This window comes from Silurus aristotelis, assembly GCF_946808225.1.
Source record: "Silurus aristotelis genome assembly, chromosome: 28".
Classification (NCBI taxonomy): Eukaryota; Metazoa; Chordata; class Actinopteri; order Siluriformes; family Siluridae; genus Silurus; species Silurus aristotelis.
Window position 1 is genome coordinate 4984887 of NC_139601.1, and position 21264 is coordinate 5006150.

The window sequence follows — 21264 nt, forward strand, 5'->3', positions numbered from 1 at the left end:
AGCCACCCTGCGGAGAAAGCACATTTCGGCCGCCTGTATCCGGGATCTTGTCCTTTCGGTCATGACCCAGAGCTCATGACCATCGGTGAGAGTAGGAACGTAGATTGACCGGTAAATCGAGAGTTTCGCCTTGCGGCTCAGCTCTTTCTTCACCAAGACAGACCGGTACATCGACCGCATTACTGCAGAAGCTGCACCGATCCGTCTGTCAATCTCCCGTTCCACCCTTCCCTCACTCGTGAACAAAACCCCAAGATACTTAAACTCCTCCACTTGCGGCAGGAACTCCCCACCAACCTGAAGTGGGCAAGCCACCCTTTTCCGACTGAGGACCATGGCCTCGGATTTGGAGGTGCTGATTCTCATCCCAGCCGCTTCACACTCGGCTGCAAACCGTCCCAGTGCATGCTGAAGGTCCTGGTCTGATGAAGCCAACACGACAACATCATCTGCAAAGAGCAAAGACGAAATCGTGTCGTCACCAAACCGGACACCCTCCGACCCCTGGCTGCGCCTAGAAATTCTGTCCATAAAAATTATGAACAGAACCGGTGACAAAGGGCAGCCCTGCCGGAGTCCAACATGCACCAGGAACAAGTCTGACTTATTTTATATAAAATAAAATATATATGCTTCTTACAGAGCCACTCCTTGGTTATCCTGGCTGTGTGCTTCGGTTCATTGTCATGTTGGAAGACCCAGCCTCAACCCATCCTTAATGCTGTAACTGAGGGAAGGAGGTTGTTCCCCCAAATCTCGCAATACATGGCCCCGGTCATCCTCTCCTTAATACAGTGCAGTCGCCCTGACCCATGTGCAGAAAAACACCCCCAAAACTTGATGCTACCACCCCCATGCTTCACAGTAGGGAAGGTGTTCTTGGGATGGTACTCATCATTCTTCTTCCTCCAAACACGTTTAGTGGAATTATGACCCAAAAGTTCTATTTTGGTCTCATCTGACCACATGACTTTCTCCCATGACTCCTCTGGATCATCCAAACGGTCATTAACAAACTTAAGACGTGCCTGGACATGTGCTGGTTTAAGCAGGGGAACCTTCCGTGCCATGCATGATTTCAAACCATGACGTCTTAGTGTATTACCAACAGTAACTTTGGAAACGGTGGTCCCAGCTCTTTTCAGGTCATTGACCAGCTCCTCCCGTGTAGTTCTGGGCTGATTTCTTACCTTTTTTAGGATCATTGAGACCCCACGAGGTGAGATCTTGCATGGAGCCCCAGTCCGACGGAGATTGACAGTCATGTTTAGCCTCTTCCATTTTCTAATGATTGCTCCAACAGTGCACCTTTTTTCACTAAGCTGCTTGGCAATTTCCCCGTAGCCCTTTCCAGCCTTGTGGAGGTGTACAATTTTGTCTCTAGTGTCTTTGGACAGCTCTTTGGTCTTGGCCATGTTAGTAGTTGGATTCTTACTGATTGTATGGGGTGGACAGGTGTCTTTATGCAGCTAACAACCTCAAACAGGTGCATCTAATTTAGGATAATAAATGTAGTGGAGGTGGACATTTTAAAGGCAGACTAACAGGTCTTTGAGGGTCAGAATTCTAGCTGATAGACAGGTGTTCAAATACATATTTGCAGCTGTATCATACAAATAAATAGTTTAAAAATCATATATTGTGATTTCTGGATTTTCTTTTAGATTATGTCTCTCACAGTGGACATGCACCTACGATGACAATTTCAGACCCCTCCATGATTTCTAAGTGGGAGAACTTGCAAAATAGCAGGGTGTTCAAGTACTTATTTTCCTCACTGTATATATATATATATATATATATATATATATATATATATATATATATATATATATATATATATATATATAGTATATTTTTCCAGATTTCTTATTATCAATGATTCAGAAATGTATTTGGAATGTTACAGATTCAGAGAAACACTGATCCAAAGGCAAATCCCATATATATAGCAAAAGGCAAGAAAAGTCAGGCAGTATTATTCAAGGCCCTAAACTTACTCGAATGCAACGGTTGTCAAAACTTCACAATGAATGCGTATCCAAGAGCTGGAAAACCAGGAAGCAACCTGAAGAAGAAGTGTTGCAGCGGTCACGCTAGGATTTGGGTAAACATGATGTCTGAAAGAAGAAAGGGACTCATCTTTCTTTTATGCTGAATGATTATTAAATATTTGAATCACATTTTCAATGCCAGAGCATAGTCTACGATTAATAACTGGTTGTTTACCTGTTTGTCTGGCACTAATATTTCGTAGTTTCCTTGTTGAGAAACAACAGCGTCAGGCTCCGTATGCAAATGCCAAATGTTGATCTCTAGAGCTTGTAAACTAATAATACAACACACTCCTGGCTAATTAGCCACTTGTTCATAATCCTCTAAAATGGAAATGCTAAGTATTAAAAAGTCGCCTCTCTTTATGGTTCACCAAAAAAATTGAAAGTGAAAGTTTCCATTACACACTGTAGTAATACACTTATTTTTGCAAATGTGCTGGATTAAAGAGGCAAAATATAACTGTGTCTCTGACTAGTTACTTACAGAACTCATGTTTCACGGCGGCAGTATATATGTTTTATACGTGAGCTTGAGCATGTGTATGTGGATACAGGTACAGGTTTGGTCTTAATCATGTCCCTTGTGACAGTGTGTTGGTGGAGGTGGAAGGATTGTGAGAATGAGAGCAGCTCCTGTTCTGGCTCTCCAGAGACAGTCTAGTCCAGCGAAAGCAGCTGAGTAATAGTATCAGAATCCTGCTTTACTGTACTGACATAAGGACCTGCCATCTGTTTCACGGTCAGCGTTAAACTCGGCTTCAGCAGGGGAGCGCGGTCTATGTACGCTGTGTTCATTTGGCATTTTGTATAGAAATGACTTTAGAACTTTAGTAGTAACCACACTGGAACGTGCTCACTAATCTTTATTATTACTGATGACGTCCATACTGTAGTAATGAGCAAGTCATGATAATAAGGATACTTCAGCAGATTGAATTCACAAGTCTAGAAAAAACATTCTGTCTGCCAAGTCATACAATCTGACTGGGAGAAAGTTTGTCATGCAGCAAGTCAAGGACTGAAAACACACTGCCAGCACAACAAAGAAAAAAAAAAAAAAGAAAGCTTTGAGACGGGCCAAATCAATCACCAGACTTTAATCCAGTTGAACAGCATTTTGTGAGAGAAAACGCTCAAAGAAACTGAAAGAAGCTGCAACACAAAGCCTGGAAAAGTATTTAAAAAAATGTATCGGTACAGTTTAGTGATCAGTTGGTCACCAGCTTGATGTTACTGTAAGCAGTGGATATGTTTCCAAATATTAAGTGATTTACATTATGACAATACTTATTACATGTTCCTATACTTTTGCTCACCTAATAATTGGGTGGTGTGCCCCCAAAAGTGCCAGGTTCTATATTATTTAATGGCTAGATGTAAATATCAGGAAATGATAATCGAATATATTCATCTAGCCTGCGAAAATCATGTATTGAGTGAAAAAAGGTGGTCTTTTAGTATTAATGACCCAATTAGCCAGTAAGGAGGAGTCTTTCTATGAGTTCCCACAGACCCAAGGGTCATCCTTTGTCCATGGTCCCACTTTAATAAGGCTAATTGCTTTACCTCTACGGATGTGCAGGTCTATTAGTGAGGCCACATTACATCTCTGGAGTCTTGATTTCAGGATAAAATTCTGGCTTTGTAGGAAAAAAAGAAAAAAGAAAAGAAATTAAAGAAGTGTGTGTGAATTAGTGTTACGTGATCATGCACTTTGTTTTACAATAAGCCAGGCGAGAAGGATTATGTGATAGAGTGATATAGAAAGGAATAGAGAGAAGGATTCCCTTACAAAGCGCTCTTCTTGCTGAAGGAATGCACAGGGGTTGAGTAGAAAAGTTCCAGCAAATCAGTTTATGGCGTAATGGCATAATGGTTCGGCTTTGTTTGACTGGGATAATGAAGAAGGATGACACTTTAGAAGAGAGGTTTGACAGAGCAAACAGTAGCGTCTCAGTTTACCCAGAGAATGTAAGGATAATTAGGAAACACGGTGATAGATCCTACGATGGGTTCCGTGCCTCGACGTGCCGCGCAGCGGAGATCAGCCTGAGCGTCTGCTGTGAAATGTTACACAAAAACATAGTCTCCAGAGTCCATTAAAGCCATGCAATGAAACTAAGCCTATTTTGTTCGTTTATTATTAACATTAGACGAGTCATTACGAGTTTTTTTTTCTCAAAATCTCCTCAGACAAGAATGCTAAAAAAAAACAAGGTCAAGCAGGAGGGTAAGTCATTCTGTAATGAATCAGGTTCTTGGGCATGTACAAAAGGAAAGCTCTGTACAAAGTCAAATTAAATCAGATAGTAAGGCAATTTCAGCCTTGAGCCTGCAATGGGATAGATGAGGCTGCTTGGAGCCTGTGGTAGGACGACAGATTTTTGTCTCTTCTTCCCCTGTTATTCAAATCGCTCAATAAATGTCTTCTCTGCCAACACGCTAAACTTAATGGCAATGTGTGTGTGTGTGTGTGTGTGTGTGTGTGTGTGTGTGTGTGTGTGTGTGTGTGTGTGTGTGTGTGTGTGTGTGTGTGTGTGTGTGTATGTGTGTGTTGAAGTGCAAAAAAGTACACTCCCTCCCTCGCTTATGGCCTCTCAGTTCTTGCTGATCTCTCTACAAATATCCATTTATTCCAAACCCAATTTCCCAGACAGACAGAGGGATACAGATTGAGAGACAAAGCCAGAGAATATTCAGGCAGCAGTCCAGTAAAATCTCTAAGGCCCAAGATTCAGTCAGAGGGCACCAACATGCTCAGCCATAATGTTCTGGAATTAGTCCAGAGAAACACTCAAAACAGCCTGAACGCAGCATCAGAAAAGAAGGTGAAGATGAAGCGGACCGTGATGCAATCGTACCTACTGATTATTACGGCGAAGCAAAACCGTGTCCACGTTGGCCCGCTGTAAATATTGGTTATGATCTGCCCTGTCGAGCAGGGGACTTCTAATAGGCAGTGAGTTATAGCAATAATAACGTGGCTCTTCATAAGTGGGTAATCTATTCAATCTTCTGCCAATTGTCTCAGACAAGCTCTGCATCCTTGATCCCAACAGGACGTAATTGAAGATTTCTGCCACTATTTGATGTATGGACTCGAATCACCCTTTGTGTTTTGTTATTGACTGTTTGGACGTTTAAGACTAACACAGTGAAGAGGACCACACTAATGGCAGATCTGCAGTTTTTCTCCTGACCACTGCTAAAGTTGGGCATATTACATTTGATTCGATTAAAACTTGATTCATTACACGTATTGACTAGCAACTTAAAGCTTCATTGCGCTGCCCAGTCCTGTGTTTTGGATGCCCAGAAACCAAACAGACTGAAAAAATGGGTGACTAGCATAATAAGCTAGCTAGCTAATAATTTTTTACGCTACGTCTACAGTAATGAGGAAAAATTTGGAAATGAGTTTTCGGCTAACGATTTCGTTTTTCAATTGTTTCCCACAAGTTGCTTATCCGCACTTAAACGATTTCAAAAAGCTACATTTTTATTGACTGAAAATGCCGTCTCAGTGTTTACGCCAGGCCTTAATAGAGAGAAAAATATACGTTTCCAAATGAAAGCGTATTAGTGTGAAAGCGTATTAAGTGCATTCATACGGACTATGTCAAATAAATGAGTATACTATATGAATTCCTATTTGCAGTAACATTTTGTGTGTATAATGATATACTGACAGAGGTATTGGGACACCTGTCTTTTCCAGCCATTTGTGGTTGTTCCCCAAACTGTTACTACAAAGTTAGAGACCCAAACCTTTTTTGTAGAGCTCTGATCTTAACCATACTGAACACCTTTGGGATGAACTGGAACACTGACTGCACCCCAGTCCTCCTCATACTACAACAGTACTCTACTAACACCCCTATGGCTGAATAAGCACAAATGTCCACAAGCACACTCCAAAATCTAGTTGAAAAATGGAGGATATTGTCTAAAGCAGCTAAAGATAAAGAACATATAAAGGTGAATAATTGAATGTATAACTTTAGTGTCGATAAATTAGTTCCTTATAATTTATCCCTAATGGGGCCTCCTAAATGAGGACTATGTGGAATGAGATGTTCAGAAAGCACATACAAATCATGTGCTCAGGTGTCCATAAACCTTTGTCCATACAGTGTATATTACAACTTTATTAAGCAAAGTTTGCTCAGTTCCTAATCCACCTAGCCAAAGCCTTACCAACAGATCAGTGTGGCAGATCATGCCCCAGTTGATGTGGATCAGTATGCAGGTTTAAAGAGAGTAGAGAAAGGCATAATAATATGGATTAACTGTTCAGACAGGGGCTGCTTCCTGACGGCTGCCGCCACAAGAACTCAGCTGTGCAAATCATTCCAGATTAATTAGGTGTAGTTTTGAGTGATAACGTGTACGATTAAATCATCGTATTGCACAAGCCTGATTCAGGAGTGGTTTTTGACGTGTCACAATATGATGGAGTGTATTAAGCTAAAAAATAAAACATTCTCTGGAAATGGTATGTGTTTTCTTTTCCTATTTGCAACCACAATTAAAAATTGGTAGCGTGTCTTAGTCCAAGCGTGTCTTAGTCTAATAATGTCCCATTTCCGCACCCAAGACTCACAGATGCCATCGTTTTGTAAAGCGTAAATGCAACATCCTGGTTTCTAATCTTCCCATTACACCATCTTTCGATGATTTTTTTTTCTCTTTATAACTGCATATGCATGTAGCAGTGAAGCCGGTTTGAGGTGCAAGGAACCTAACCCTTGAAGTGGCAATGTGGATGTAGATTTTTATTCACACCTGGCAGAACACAAGATGGTTCATATTAATGTTAATAGAATTTAAAGATACCCTGTAAAGCCATATCTTAGAAAAACATACATTAGATTAGGACTCGCAATTGACAGATACTAAATAATGAATAAAATCCGTCTCTACTCAGGAAGAGTAAGTTCAACGTTGTGTAAAGGTTTACTGTAGAAATAGTTTTTTTTGTGTATAGATGTGTATTTCCACCAAAAAGAATGTTGTACAAAAGACAACCAAGGCATGCGTACTCAGTGGGTCAGAGCTTCATCCATCATTACAGTACTCTATAGGTATTGCTACTATTTGGCAGGGATTCCAGTTTGCTTAAGAAAAGAAGGAGATAGACTTTTTTTTCGACCAATAGGATTCAGTCTGCTACATCATAATAACTGATAAAGAGTAAATCTGGATATAAGCACAGAAGTCAAAGCAGTGTATGCTAAAATATACCTAGACTAATATATACAATATAAAATATACTGTATACACTACTATATACAATATAAAATATACACTAATATATCTATGTTTGTAATGCTGAATCATTTCATCATAAAAAAGATAACAATAATAAGAATAGTAATTTGGGCGTAAAGAAATATACAGTTTATCCCCAATTTTTCCAAAATATATGTTTTTTTTTTTTTTTTATAAAAGTGAAGAAAACATGTGGCATGTGATAATTGGAACAAATTGGTAATCAGTCCCAATGCCATGTGTCCAATGATCCAATGATATACAAATTGAGCGGAATTTCTAACCAGGTAGAATGACATCATTGGTTTTGTAACAAATAAACTTTTAACCCTGGTCATGTTTTGTCACGTATTTTGTCCATACAGAGACCATACAGAGGTTCTCAGGGAGTGTAAACACTGAGTCCAAACCCGGAATCAATTCCTAACCAAATCTTCTTTTTCGGAAAAAGACAATAATCGCTGGTTTGCTTTCAAGACCCCCGGACTCAAAACACCGTTTTCAAGAGGACAAGGGATCAGTTATCTAGACATGAAATCAGTAAAAACAACCACACTTTCAGTCCTAAGTCCTCCACATTGCACTTTTTCTCTAACACTCTTTTTCGCTGCTCTAACATGCCATATTTCCAGCTTTAACACACCATTTTCCCTGTTCTAACACACCCCGATGTCCTGAAGGGTTCAATAAATGTGTAATGAATTCAGGCAGGTGCGTTAAAGCGAAAAAAGTCTACGGAGATGTTGAGTGAGAAGCAGAAAATATGCTGCGAAGGGGGCAAAGGAACCGTAGAAAAGACACCCGGACAAGAAAAGCTAAATCGATCGCGAACTCGCAAAAATCTGCCTGTGATTCTGTGCCAAAGAGAAAGAACACAGATTAGATCAAACCTAAAATCAAAGCTCACTGCACCTCAACAGGATATCCAAGGCCAGCGTGGAGGTCTGAGTGAGGGAAAATCGATACGGATGAAGTGATATTAATGTGTACTCCTAGCCAATTTGAATGAAATCATGCCGAAGGAGAAGGGGACCTAATTCTAACGCTAATGTACATTAGAATCATGGGGTCATCTCTTCTCCATGGTTTAGCATGAAGAAGAGTCGGTATTGATTTGGGAATTCTGGACGCAACCAGAATCTTGGTTTATGAACCAAACAAAATTATCACCTGCTTTTATTGAGAGAAATCAATTACATTTTGACCAGGAAACCCTTTACACATGACATTACAATTATCATTTCTCACTAATGGAGCCAAATATTCCATTTTCTGATCTATTTCCATTACTAAACTCATATTCACTGACTTCCAACCCTGCCAGGGGGAAACCAGGATCCCCTTACTTATAGGCAGAGGAAATTTCATTTACAGCAGGAAGTGCTTGACCACTTTAAGTTATTTCCTTTCAGCTGCGTGCATCTATCAAGCAGTCGTGAAACAGGCCTGGGATACAGAGCAGGCTGATGGATAGAGCAGAAGATTGTTGCTGGCACTTTATAGATCCAACTGCTAGCAGACACTGTCTGTACAAACTGTGATGCCACTTCCTGCCATGTACGCCTGTTTAAAACATAACCTTAAACCATTTCTGACTGTAAGCACTGAAAATAATTAGCTATGGGTGTGTTTCTAAACCGGACCAAACAAAAAGCTTGCTTCTTTTGTTGTAGAACTTCTAGAGGACTAGATTTCGCTTTTTATTTTTTTCAATAGAGCTCCAAAAGTAAGATTGTTTGAAAAGATGACTGCATGGTAGAAACACTTTTAGAATGAAGAAGACAAAAACCATTCAAGTCTACCAATCATTCAGCTTAATGAAAAAATTTAAAAAATGCAGTACGTTTGTGTTTCTAAAGAACTCATAAATGAATGTTCTTTCTTTTTTTTTTTCTTTTCGTTCTCTGACATCAACCGTTATAATAATTGTATGCATATTTGATGATTCAGCTTTAAGATTATGAAATGTATAGAAATTCTGTGACTTACCATTAAAAAGAAAAAAAAAACAAAACTATTTTTTCATCTCTATTGTTGTTTGGGTCTATTCAGGCTATATGCCAGAACAATGCATTCCTCCAAACTCTTTCTAGACAAATGATGCAAGAAGTGCTTCAGGCAAGTTGGAAAATAATACCACTTATCTCTCCATTACAATTCGATTGTTGGAAAATACTTTTCACAACACAACTTTTTTAGACAGTACTAAGATTATTGAATAATACAACAGACAGTTTTTTGGACCAGAGACACACAAAAGAGTACAATGGGCTGCGGGATTTTATGGCTGCTCTATCAATATTACAAAAGGTCCAATGCGCAGAATACAATATATAAAGCAATGTCAATTATCAATCAGATAAAACATTGAAAAAATTTTGAGTGTGGGTTAATTCTCATTTACAGCAAATGGTGTTTTGACAAAAGTTACTCTGTTAAAGAGTGCAATTGACTATTCATCTCATTCACGCTCAAGGGCCAGCAGTAGCAGCTTTGTGGATCTAGAAATTGAACTCGCAACCTTACGATGAGAAGTCTGGTGTCTTAACCACTAAGCTACTTTGGTTACATTTGTTACCATGGTTACAGTGTTGAAACCGCCAAAACTTCAAACTCCAGACAAGTCCAAAAGTCAAAAACGTTCATATCAGGTAAACACTAACCCCTCAGAAATAGAAATAAAACCCATCACCCCAATCTAATACAAAACCCATGGAAAACCAATGACAATGTTACAGAAAAGTATTCACCCCATCATTTGGGATACTGTGGATTTCCATGGCTAGGCTACAAGGCTACAGTTACCAAATGGCCAGTCCAAGACAGCTACACTTCTCAAGATGTTGAAGAGGATAGATAGCATTTTCTTCTGAGTGTGTTTAGTTGTATGGGGATGTAGCTACTGCTTGATCAGGAACAGCTACCTTGTAGATGGGAATTAAAAGATGACCAAGTTAGCAGAAAATGGGTTGAAAAACTTTTAATAATATCCATCTCATTAATCTGAACTTTGGAGTGCCAGGAAGAACTGTATATTAGCTGGCCAAACTACTGCCTATGATTCTAACTAGCAAATGCGGTTTAATCAAAAATTATGAAAAGAAGGGAAAAAAAGTCAGTCACACAGGCACTGTTGGCTCAGTGGTTGGTTTCGGGCAACTGATCAGAAAGTTCAAATCCTGGCACCTCCGAACTTTAAGGTTCTTCAGCCAGTCTCTTACATCTGCTCAGCTCTATGAAGTAAGTCATTTTGGATAAAGCCAAATATGTAAATGTAACCACAATCCAACACCGAGTGAGTAGTTAAGTAGCCCGAGCTAGCGCCCAAAGGGTTCATACAACAAAATTGTGCAGCACAAGGATTTCTAACGGACAGTGTTTGTTGCCCTTGTATACACTCAAGAGAAACTATTCAAGCATAAAGGTTTAAAGGAGACTTATAATCCTACCTTCTGCATCCATGGACTACACAGTAAACAAGTGTAATACCGTCCGCGTCGTGACCGTGAACGGTCTTTTGAAGCGATTAGAAACGAAGTATTTTTTATTCGTATTTCCCAGGAGAAGCTCTTGAGATGAAAGGTGATGTCTGGCCTGGTCAACAGTTTGGAAAGATGCATCCCTTTGAAAATCAGTCTCATTTTGACAAAAGGGTTCATCCCTTTGATATTCCTATCTGTCACTGTTAAGTACAAGATATTGCTTTATGGCTCATATGGCAGTGTTTATGAAAATGAAGTACAGCATATTTTTTCTCTTTAGCAGGCATTTTTTGTTGCTAACTTTAAATATACCTTTTATAATATGTCGTATAATATTTTCTATTGTATAATGTTTTCTTTAAACACCCAAACTTGTTTAAAATCAGCATGTCATATTCAGAACTGACTGATCACAGGCTTATGCAGAAAGGTGGGACAGGTCTAATAAATAGTAATATTAATACAAATAAAAAGGTTTAATCATCAGAAATAGATCATCTCCATTCTACAATCATATAAACATCACTTGGTAGAATCTGCAAACAAATGCCTTTGCTCTTGTTGTAGATTTTTTTTTTGTATATACCTGAATAGCAGCATAGCATTTACAACATGAATACAAATGTCTAGACCCAAAAACAAATGCCTTATACAGTATATTAGCAGAGCACTAGCAGGCCACTCAAATCACTGAGAATGACATGAATAGCCAGAGGATGAATGCGCTGTAACACAACCTTCCATAATCAATACATAAGAAGTCATTGCCATGTGTCGATGAAAACCAGAACATGATCGTATCAGAAAACTCCAAAATCAAGAGAAACTCCACAATATGGAACGCTTCTGTGAAACACAATGGAGCCGGAGATACTTCGAATTGACAGCCTGTAGACACAGTAGTTTAATAAATTGAGCAAGTTCCACTCAGTTGATATTTGCAATCTACTAATGTCGTAAAGCTGTTTTGGGACAATGTCCGTTGTTTAAAGCACTATAGAAATAAAAATTGAATTGGATTGGAAAAGGGCAGGCAGAGAACTGCAAGCATTCCATGTATACAAAACGTAGATGTTTTTCATTAAACACTAAAATCACCTGACAGCAAAAACAGATTCTTTCTGAAACAAATATTAGAACTGAAAACTCAACGAATTTCTATGCGAGATCTAAGTCGTCACGATTCTATTCTGGAAGGAATCTTAAATAAATTACGTGACCATTTCAGATGCCATTCAAGTACAACCTTGTTAGGAAACATCAGAGAAGCTGCTGGCTGATTTTTTTTGCCGCGTGTCCCCTCTGGCAGACTATGCGACCCACCCACATGTTATACAGCAGGCATATCTGAGCTGACCATCTCCACCGGGCTTGTGCACAGATGGATGGACATTTAGAAAAGGAAAGGCTAAGGAACACGGGCTGGAACAATAAACTGTCATAACACACAACCGGGAGCCCTCCGGCCCCCTTTTTGGTTCCTGCTGTTACTGCGGCATGAAACAGAAGTAAATGTGGTCAAGCGGTTAGAACTGGATGCTGCAAGAACAACACAGTGTTGAAGCAGAAGCTGTAATTTAGTGCACACGCTGTAATATGAAGGCTTATGAATCTATGTAAATGTCCATTTCTAAAAAAAAAAAAACCTTAAAATGAATCCTTTCTCCCTTCCTAATCCAGAGACATATCTAGAATTTTCCTACCATCCATTTCAACATCCCTGAGATTGGCTGATGTAGATCTAATCACCAGGGGAAAGTAAAATGCTGCCTTTTTTTTTTTTTTTACCTCAGAAAGCAGAACTGGATGCTTTTTGGTGATGGCCTTATACAGATCCAAACAATGATCTAAAATTGAGTGCGTGTTTTTCTTTTTTTTTGTGCCACTCAGGAGACTGCACCACTTTAAATTAAAGCCGAGTGCTGTTGTTTTTGCCAACAATATAACGGTTTAGATCCTAGATCCAGACACAAGGTGTAGATATCGATTTTCCAGACAATACAATATAAAAAAAAAAACATGTGCACTCACAGGCCACTCAGCTAGAAACACACGTAAACCTGTTCATTAATACAAATATCCAATCAACCAATTGTGGGTGGCAGAGCCATGCATTGCATCATGGAGATTGATTAATGCCATAATCGAGAATTTCAGGAACTGGTATACCCTGGAGACATTTACTTACATTTACTGTGATTTAAATTAAACATCAAGTGAGTGAAAGTTCTGCATGTGAAAAATCCTTGATGAGATGATCATTTAAAAATAACCCTATACAACCGGGGTGAGCGTAAGGACACACTACGAGAGTGTTTGGAGACTAGCTCTGTTTACTTATAAATACTTTATTCCTATATACTTCTACTATTTATGCTGGTTCTCCGCAATGGTGTCAAAACGACAAACCTTGAGCCAGATCTTTATCTTTTTGGAAGAGGAAGAAGTCCGCAGGAGCCAAATCTGACAAGTAGGAAAGGAGCGGAAGTGAGATCGTGTTGTTTCTGGCGCTGACTTTTTAAAGATCGGTGCTCCCTGTGACTGTGCGTGCAGCCTTGTGCTGCCATCTGTTGGCGTGTTACAAAACTAATCTCGAAAACGTTTGATACTGCCTCGTATAGGTTGAACCTTGAGGGAAGACCACATCAGGTTCTACTGTTGTCAGCCAAGAATAGGAATTTGAGTGAGCAGAGGTTCACAGGCGATAAGCAACTGGAGATTTGAAAAATGAACAAAAAATATTTAGCAATTGAAACGTATTTATACATTCCACTAACTGTTATTTTTATATGTTGTAGTAGTGTTAATTGATGGTATCATTACTCGATTCTATTCTGAAAACAGGATCATTGCAGACTTATTAATTTATATCAAATGCAAACCTTGTAAGGAAAAAAAAAAAATGTTTGAGAGAGTTGGGTAGAGTAGCAGCTGCTTCAGTGAGAATGCATTAAAGAAATTGCATAGCACAAAAGCAAACAAGGCGACTGAGACTGATCTGATTCGCTCTAATGTGTATTAGTAGCCTCGACTGAATCATAAAGTTTAGGAGTTAACTCTTGAACCTAGAACAGACCCTAGAAATCAAACCGGGATTCGAATTCTTCCATGCGATCGATGAAACGGCAAGTCTGGCGAAATGAAAGCAACCGCCTTTGGTTTAAAAGGCGTCTCTGTGCAAATATGAACTAATGGCATGACTGGGTTTCAATGCATGTCTTGTTTACATGCGAGTCAAATGAACAACTCTCAGATTTCAGTCAATTAAATAAAACAAATTTACAGTATGTTTAGCGTTCATTATGCTTTTTTCCCTGTCAAACGGCTTCATCCTCGAGCTCTTCCGTCTACCGTTTCTATAGCAACGGTCTACAATTCCACCCACCTCGAAAAAAGCAGGATTGCTGTGTATTAAAGCAGTTTCACTCCTATTTGTTTGTTGAATCTGAATCATAGCCAAATCCTGGAGTTTCTTTTTTTTTTATTTGTTGGTTCAGTAATCATTTGTTTGCACGAAGTTTCTCACATACGGTAATTAACACTGGTTAGTTTAAGAAACGGGATGAATGTTGTAAAAAGCATAAAAAGAATTTGAGTCCGTTTGCTAGACCGGTTAAGATAAATTTGTGCAAAGCAACAGCTGGCGCGAGTTGATACGGAGGCGAGAAGAGGCAGCTCGATGGCATGTGTTGAAACTCTCAAGGACGATGACATTTATCTAATTCGCTTTGTTCCTAAAATAACCAATTGTGTTAGGCTGCAGATGTGCTTCCTTTCCTGTTCTCACTCTGTTTCTGTCTGAAAAAATGGCTTTTTTTCCCCAACCCTACCATTTCTAACATGCTCTTTAGGCAGTCTTTGACATTACCGTGACTTTTTTTTACGCGCCGCCGTCAGAAACAACAATTTCGGCTTTTTTCCCGATCGCTATCGCCGTGCGCCGTTTCATCTGAAAATGCCAGTGTGTTTGCTAAACAAATATCCATGTGCTTAGGGTCTCAGCGTTCCCTGCTCCTGTTCACATAAAAAAAGGATTCTCCCGGAGATGTGCAAATGATGAGGCTCATTATAAGAACATCTGGTGAGACATTGGGCCCAAAGCTGAAGCGGTGAAGCGGCCTCTGCTCTTTAATTTCGTGCTGTCAAACAATGTTTTCTGAGTGAACTGCTGTGTCTCAGCAAGTCCATAGCTACCTAGCATATAGACAGCCTTCTCTAATGACCCTCTACTAAACACACACACACACAGACACACACACACTGTGTGTGGCACTATGAAACAGAACGAAATAGCAGACATCCAGAGGTGATAATTTCCTCTTCAAGATGACACCACAGTTGCCAAGCGATCTCTTCATTATCATTTCAGATATTTATTTTCACATATTTATTTTGATATGTGATGTTGCCACACGAGTCACACAAATGAGCCAGGCTGCGGAGGTGAGACGTTTCACAGCTGTCACCTTTCCACCTTTAACAGCGACCTATTGTACCATTAATTTAATGCTAAATGTGAGTCAGGGTGTTGGACCTGACTGCTTTTCACCTGTAGAACAGAACTGCCATGTAATGAGGTTATATTTATACATATACATACAGCCTCGACGCATTAACTACACGATTTCTGCTGTACTGAAACATCTTCCAGGTTTAGCAGATGCTTTCTTCAGACCTAGCTGCATCCATAGTGAACACATATCCCAGAAAAGGTTACTAGTAGAAAGAAAAAAATTCCAGTATTTCGCTCTGCTTACTGTTTAAGCAAAAAAAAAAAAAAAAAAAAAAAGGGGGGTTTTACTCTGCAAAACTTCTGGAATAGATTTTATCTGAAATTACTATTCTGTACGAGCCCAACATTTGAAATCGGGATCCAGAAGCCCTAATGCACCTCAAAGTTTTTTTTTTTACCAAGGTTATTGAGGTTTTTTGGGCCTGCCGGAATAATTCTGTACAAGCGAGGTTTTTTTTTTACTACCTGGCTGAATAGTAATAGAGGTATTCCATTTGGGGGTCTTTAATTAATTCTAAGCAGAACTTTTGGAGACTTAGTTTCTCTAAAATATTCGACATTGTACTTAACGAGTTTACAACCATGCGGTAGACAATTGGCATATTATATGGTTCCATCTTCCATCTCATCGACTGGACATTATGGTATGTGATTTTACCCAATCTAAACCCAATTGTTACTTCATTACTTACATAACAGCGGTTCTGTGACTAAGTAGAGACTAAGTAGGTTCCTTTTTAAAAAAAAGCGCCAGAGTACTAATTCCAAAATCATCACCTTGTATCTGTGACCTAACACATTGAAGTCTCCCAATATTACACTTATTGTACACTCTGACCACTTATATTAGATAATTTTCATTATCTCTTGTGACCCAGATGGTCTGCAATGGTTTTTTATAGTTTTGTTACAAATGTTACTTCCGGATGGGATAATGCAAGTGGGATGCTGTTCATTATTGAGATTCATATCCCCACTGCTAATACTGATCATCTTCCGGAGTAAAAATCACTGAAGCACTAATACCGATTCTACTGGGGAAAAGATTTGCAATTAAATTAATACTGTACTCTACAGAGAATGTCACTGTTACCCAGGAAGCACCCATAGACTGTGTTAAATGGCATGTGATGGCTTTAGCCAGAGCCTTCAGGACACAGCACACATAGGTTAGCAGCAGTCACTTTATATTACAGTCTTTTATTTGTGGGTATGGAATGTTTCCACTGTGGGACCAGCGCATTGCCTGTAATTCTACACATTTAAGAAAATCTATGCAAAGCTCTCTCTCATTCCTTGTATACTCTATTTGATTTTATGAACATCCCCCTATGTTTAATTTCAATTTTCGATCATTTTCTCTACTCTTCTTAAAAATGTTTTACTAGATTTTGGTGTGTTTATGGAGATTTGCGTTCATTTCACCACAAGGATGCTCGTAAAGTCAGGTACTGACTGTCAGGTAGGTGAGTTAAGGAATCGTGGGGTGCAGTCACCGTTCCAATTCATCCCAAAGACATTCAGTAGAGTACAAGTCAGAGCCACTCAAGACCCTCCATTCTCACCCATATACACCATACAGTATCTTTACGGAGCTCACTTTGTGCACAGCGGCATCGTTACGCTGGAACGGGTTCAGGTTTCCCAGCTTAAAGTGACCAGAAGATTTTATACTACAGCATCCTGTATAATCCTGTATAATTGTGTGCCTCAAACATTGTGGTAACAGTTTGAAGAACTGCATGGCTGGAAAAGTCAGATTTCTTAGTACTTGTCCATAAAGTGTATGCAGAGTAAAGAAATTGGAAAATCAACAGCTTGCTGATACCAATTGATAGCTTACTGTTATAAAAAAACGACAGTACACTACACTAATCATCATATAATGTGAATGATAAATACATTTCAATCCTGATCATGCAAGTTTGCCATAACAGTATAACAATGTGGAATGGAAAGAATCTTAGATAGTTTTTAATGTCAACCAAAGCTGCCAAATTATTGTTTTTATAGAAAGAATTGTATAGTCAGGCGACACTACATGATATTAAATACCTTTTCAGTAATGTACATTATTACATATATGCAGTACTACATGTGCTCAGGTTCACTCCGGTACTACCATATCGTTATATGATTATGGACCGCATATGCTTCAATGTGTGTGTGTGTGTGTGTGTGTGCTGTGGTCAAATTGCACTGCTGCACTGTGGACATTTGGACATTTTTGTCACCTGTTGCATCTGCCGTCTACAGTGTCTTTCAAGATGCTGCGGGTAAAGACACGCGATGCTTTTAATGATGCTTTTACTGCTCGGTTGCAGCAATGCGTGGGCATGACCCGGTAAGAGCAAGAGCTCTTTCCATGAACGCACTCTGCTGCTCTTTTGCCTTTCTTCTGTTCGAATTCTGTGCATATTTACAAATGTTTTCTCTATGTATTCTGCTTTGCACAAAATTGTAATAGCACCTGGTAAAACAGAACACGTTCAAGCATTCGGAGCTACGGTGCGTAGGGGGTTTGGTTGTTGAAAAAAAGAAGAATGAAGGGAAACAAACAAACAAAACTTATGGCAAAAAAAACAAAAGCCCTTCCTAAGCTGTGTGAGTCTCCCTGGAAATGCAGTAATAGCAATTCACAGCCAGAGCTTTCTGGTTTAAAGTGGCACAGGAAATTTCAAAAACACGTCATACGCCATCAAAAGGCCATTTTACACCCCATGGTACAGCCGCGTCATGCCATTTTTCATTTTACACCAGGCTTGGCTCATGCATGTTTAGTATTCTGGGAGCAGAGCATCGTTTCTGTGCATTTCTGCCCTGGTTTTGTCAATACTTTATAATGTGCATTTATACTGTATGTACTGATGTTCATATCTTTATAAAACTGCATTAAGTCTGTATATAATCCAATAATCCAATAAGAATTTAATGACATTTTTTATTCATTAATATGTGAGTGTACTGTGGTAGCTTATTAGCTGTACAGGCCAAGCTTTATCGACATCATTCTGTTAATGACATCATTCCGCTGACATGAACAAAAAAACCTGGATACGTTTTTCAGTTCAAGAATTAAAACAAATACATCCTGTGAGTGAAGAGTCTACAGCAGCAGCAACACCATGCTGAAAAGAAATACTGGAATAAGCCGCTCTGAACGTAGATCACAGCAAACCAAACGATAGCAGGAGACCACACAAGGTTTTAATCCTGTTGACTAAGAATCTGAGGCAATCAAACTGTTGAAGACCAGGTGATTTTGTTTGGCCAGTTTGGGGGAACCTGCACCTTAGATTCCTGTTCTTGGCTGACAGGATAGAAAAGCCACTGTGGTCATTTGCTATTGGAGCCCATTTACCACAGGACTCAACATTTTTTGCATGCTAAGATGTTTTTCTGCACGATGAGTATCTGTACTTCTACTTGAGTGAAAGACGTGTGTACCTTTGCCCTCTCTGACGTGCATTCACAAAGGATCGCAAAATCTCCATTGGTTATGTGAAGGAGACTAGTTAGAGTCGTTCGTTCTTTTGTCAAGTGACTTCCATATACGCTATGCAGTTATGCATACATATATAAATGATTGGAATTATAGTCAAAGTTTGTGTATGTAGACGTATTGGGGACGTATTGAAAATGTACCATTTCATTTTCTGATTAAAGGAACAAAATGGAATGAATGACTCAGAAAGAGTTGTTCCTTTTAAGAGTCACTAAAATGATCCGATCTTCCCATCACTACTCAATGTAGTTGTAAAAAGTGATTATATGAATTACTATATACTATGCCATTTTCCTGGGACCTCTGATATCAGCAAGATATTCACACAAACAAAAGTCTCTCACAATTTTGATTTAGCATTCAGTGTAACCCCTAAAGACTACTGAATCAGAATCACAATCAGGATCAGAATCAGGATTATTGGCCAAGTGTGCTGACATATCAGGAATTTGGTTCCAGCTGTTGGTGCCCCTAAAAGTACAAACATAAATAACAACATTTAGCTTATAGACAAGACTATACAGACTATACAAGACTTTACAGATTAAATAAGACCACAATCTACAGAGTATATGACAGATCAGTAATGTACATAAAGTACGTAACTTAAGTGATAAGTGATTAAGTGGCTTTTATTGCATTGCAGTACTTCGAGATATGAAGCAGGGCATATAATGAAGGTCAGTTGTTAATGAGGATGTTTACCTGAGGAAACTTTCTGTTCCTGGAGCTTTTAGTGAACAAAAATTTGACTAAACATTGTGTGTCAAAATCCTGGTGTATCAGCAATTTATGCATGACTCAAACCAGCCCATGTGGTACCAACCTACATGCCACTATCAAGATCATATTTTGATGACTGATGTAAGCACTAGCTAAAGCTCTTGACCAGTACCCACATTATTTTATGCACCGTGCTGCCGCCCCATCAGTGGCTGATTAAAAATCTTCATGATGGTGCAGCTGTTCCAAATAAAGTGGACAATGAGTGTATATATAATGTCGATCAATTTTATTCCAAACAGCTCAAGCTCCTGTCGGCCCAAATATCCTCTGTTATCAAAATACAACATTCAGCCATGAAAGTCTAATTTCCTTCACCGGATCTTTTCATCGTACATCGTAGCTGTTCAAAACACAAAAAATGTCTCACAGCATTTATCTCGGGTCAGAAAAAAAACAGCTTTCAGAAGCCTTGATGTGATTAGCTCCTTACATGTTGATCTTCATGCCTGATTGTAGGTTCAGTTAACACCTCACCCATCAAAAGAAAGTGAAATAAAAAGCCAAACCGGAATGTTTTGAAAATCACGCAGAGATGAAGCAAGGTGCTCGGGGAAGATGGATCTTAAAGCTGCTGACATTTGTGACAAAAGAACAGAGGACTGAGGCGTTTTTTTTTTTTTTAATAACTAATAACTCAACTAAGAGGCGGAAAGGATGAGAGCCGAGCTCATTTATTGTGACTTTGCCCATTACCTTTATCTGCTGCCTGCTCTTTATTTATTTATTTATTTATTTATTTATTTATTTATTTATTTATTTACAGCCATTTATCGCTACCTCTCATTTTATCTCATAGGCCTACGGAAAATAATTATAGTGCTACTGTTCTTACCAAGAGACAAAAAAAACTCCTATACACTGCATTCGTCCTGTTTGATCTTTTAACTGAATCGATACCAGAAATTATTATTCCAGTCCAAGCTACATCACTACCATTACTTATTTACGGGGCCGAATTTTTTAAATCTGACCTACTACCTGACCCTGATCACAGTCAATATATACAGTAGTGGTCTTTATTTAAAGAAGTTAAACAACCGTTCTTATCTTATGGTGTATGGCAGGTATATGTGGGATATATATAGATACACTACATGGAGTATTGGGACACCTGACCTTTCCTGCCATATGTGGTTCTTCTTCAAACTGTTAACACAATTATATAGAATGTCTTTGGATGCAGTAAATGTTGGCCTTTAGTTAAACTTGGAAAACCAAACCTGTTCCAGCATGGCAGTGTTCCTGTGTACAAAGTGAGATCCTTAAAGATATAGTTTACATGCTTTGGGGAGGAAGATCTTGAGTTGCCCGATATAGAGCTTGATCTCAACCCTATTGAACACCTTTGGGATGAATGTGAACACTGCCTCCTCACCTCACTATATATATATATATATATATATATATATATATATATATATATATATATATATATATATATATATATATATATATATATATATATATATATATATATGCATTCTTCCAATCATTGCAGTAAAGTGAATTTCAAATGTACTTTCATTATGTAAACCTTTCACACTGAAAGATGAACCATCAGAGTGCATTATTCTTTTTTGGTCAAACTTTTTATCTCAAGTTTCTGCCCTTCTTATCTCCTTTTTTTTTTGCCAATTAACCTTCAGGTCC

At 38.8% G+C, this 21264-nt stretch overlaps 1 protein-coding gene across 6 annotated transcripts in view; it reads right to left on the reverse strand.

Moving 5' to 3' along the window:
* cdh4 (cadherin 4, type 1, R-cadherin (retinal)) overlaps nt 1–21264 on the reverse strand; it is a 490519-nt gene that overhangs the window by 225491 nt on the left and 243764 nt on the right. The window lies entirely within an intron of this gene.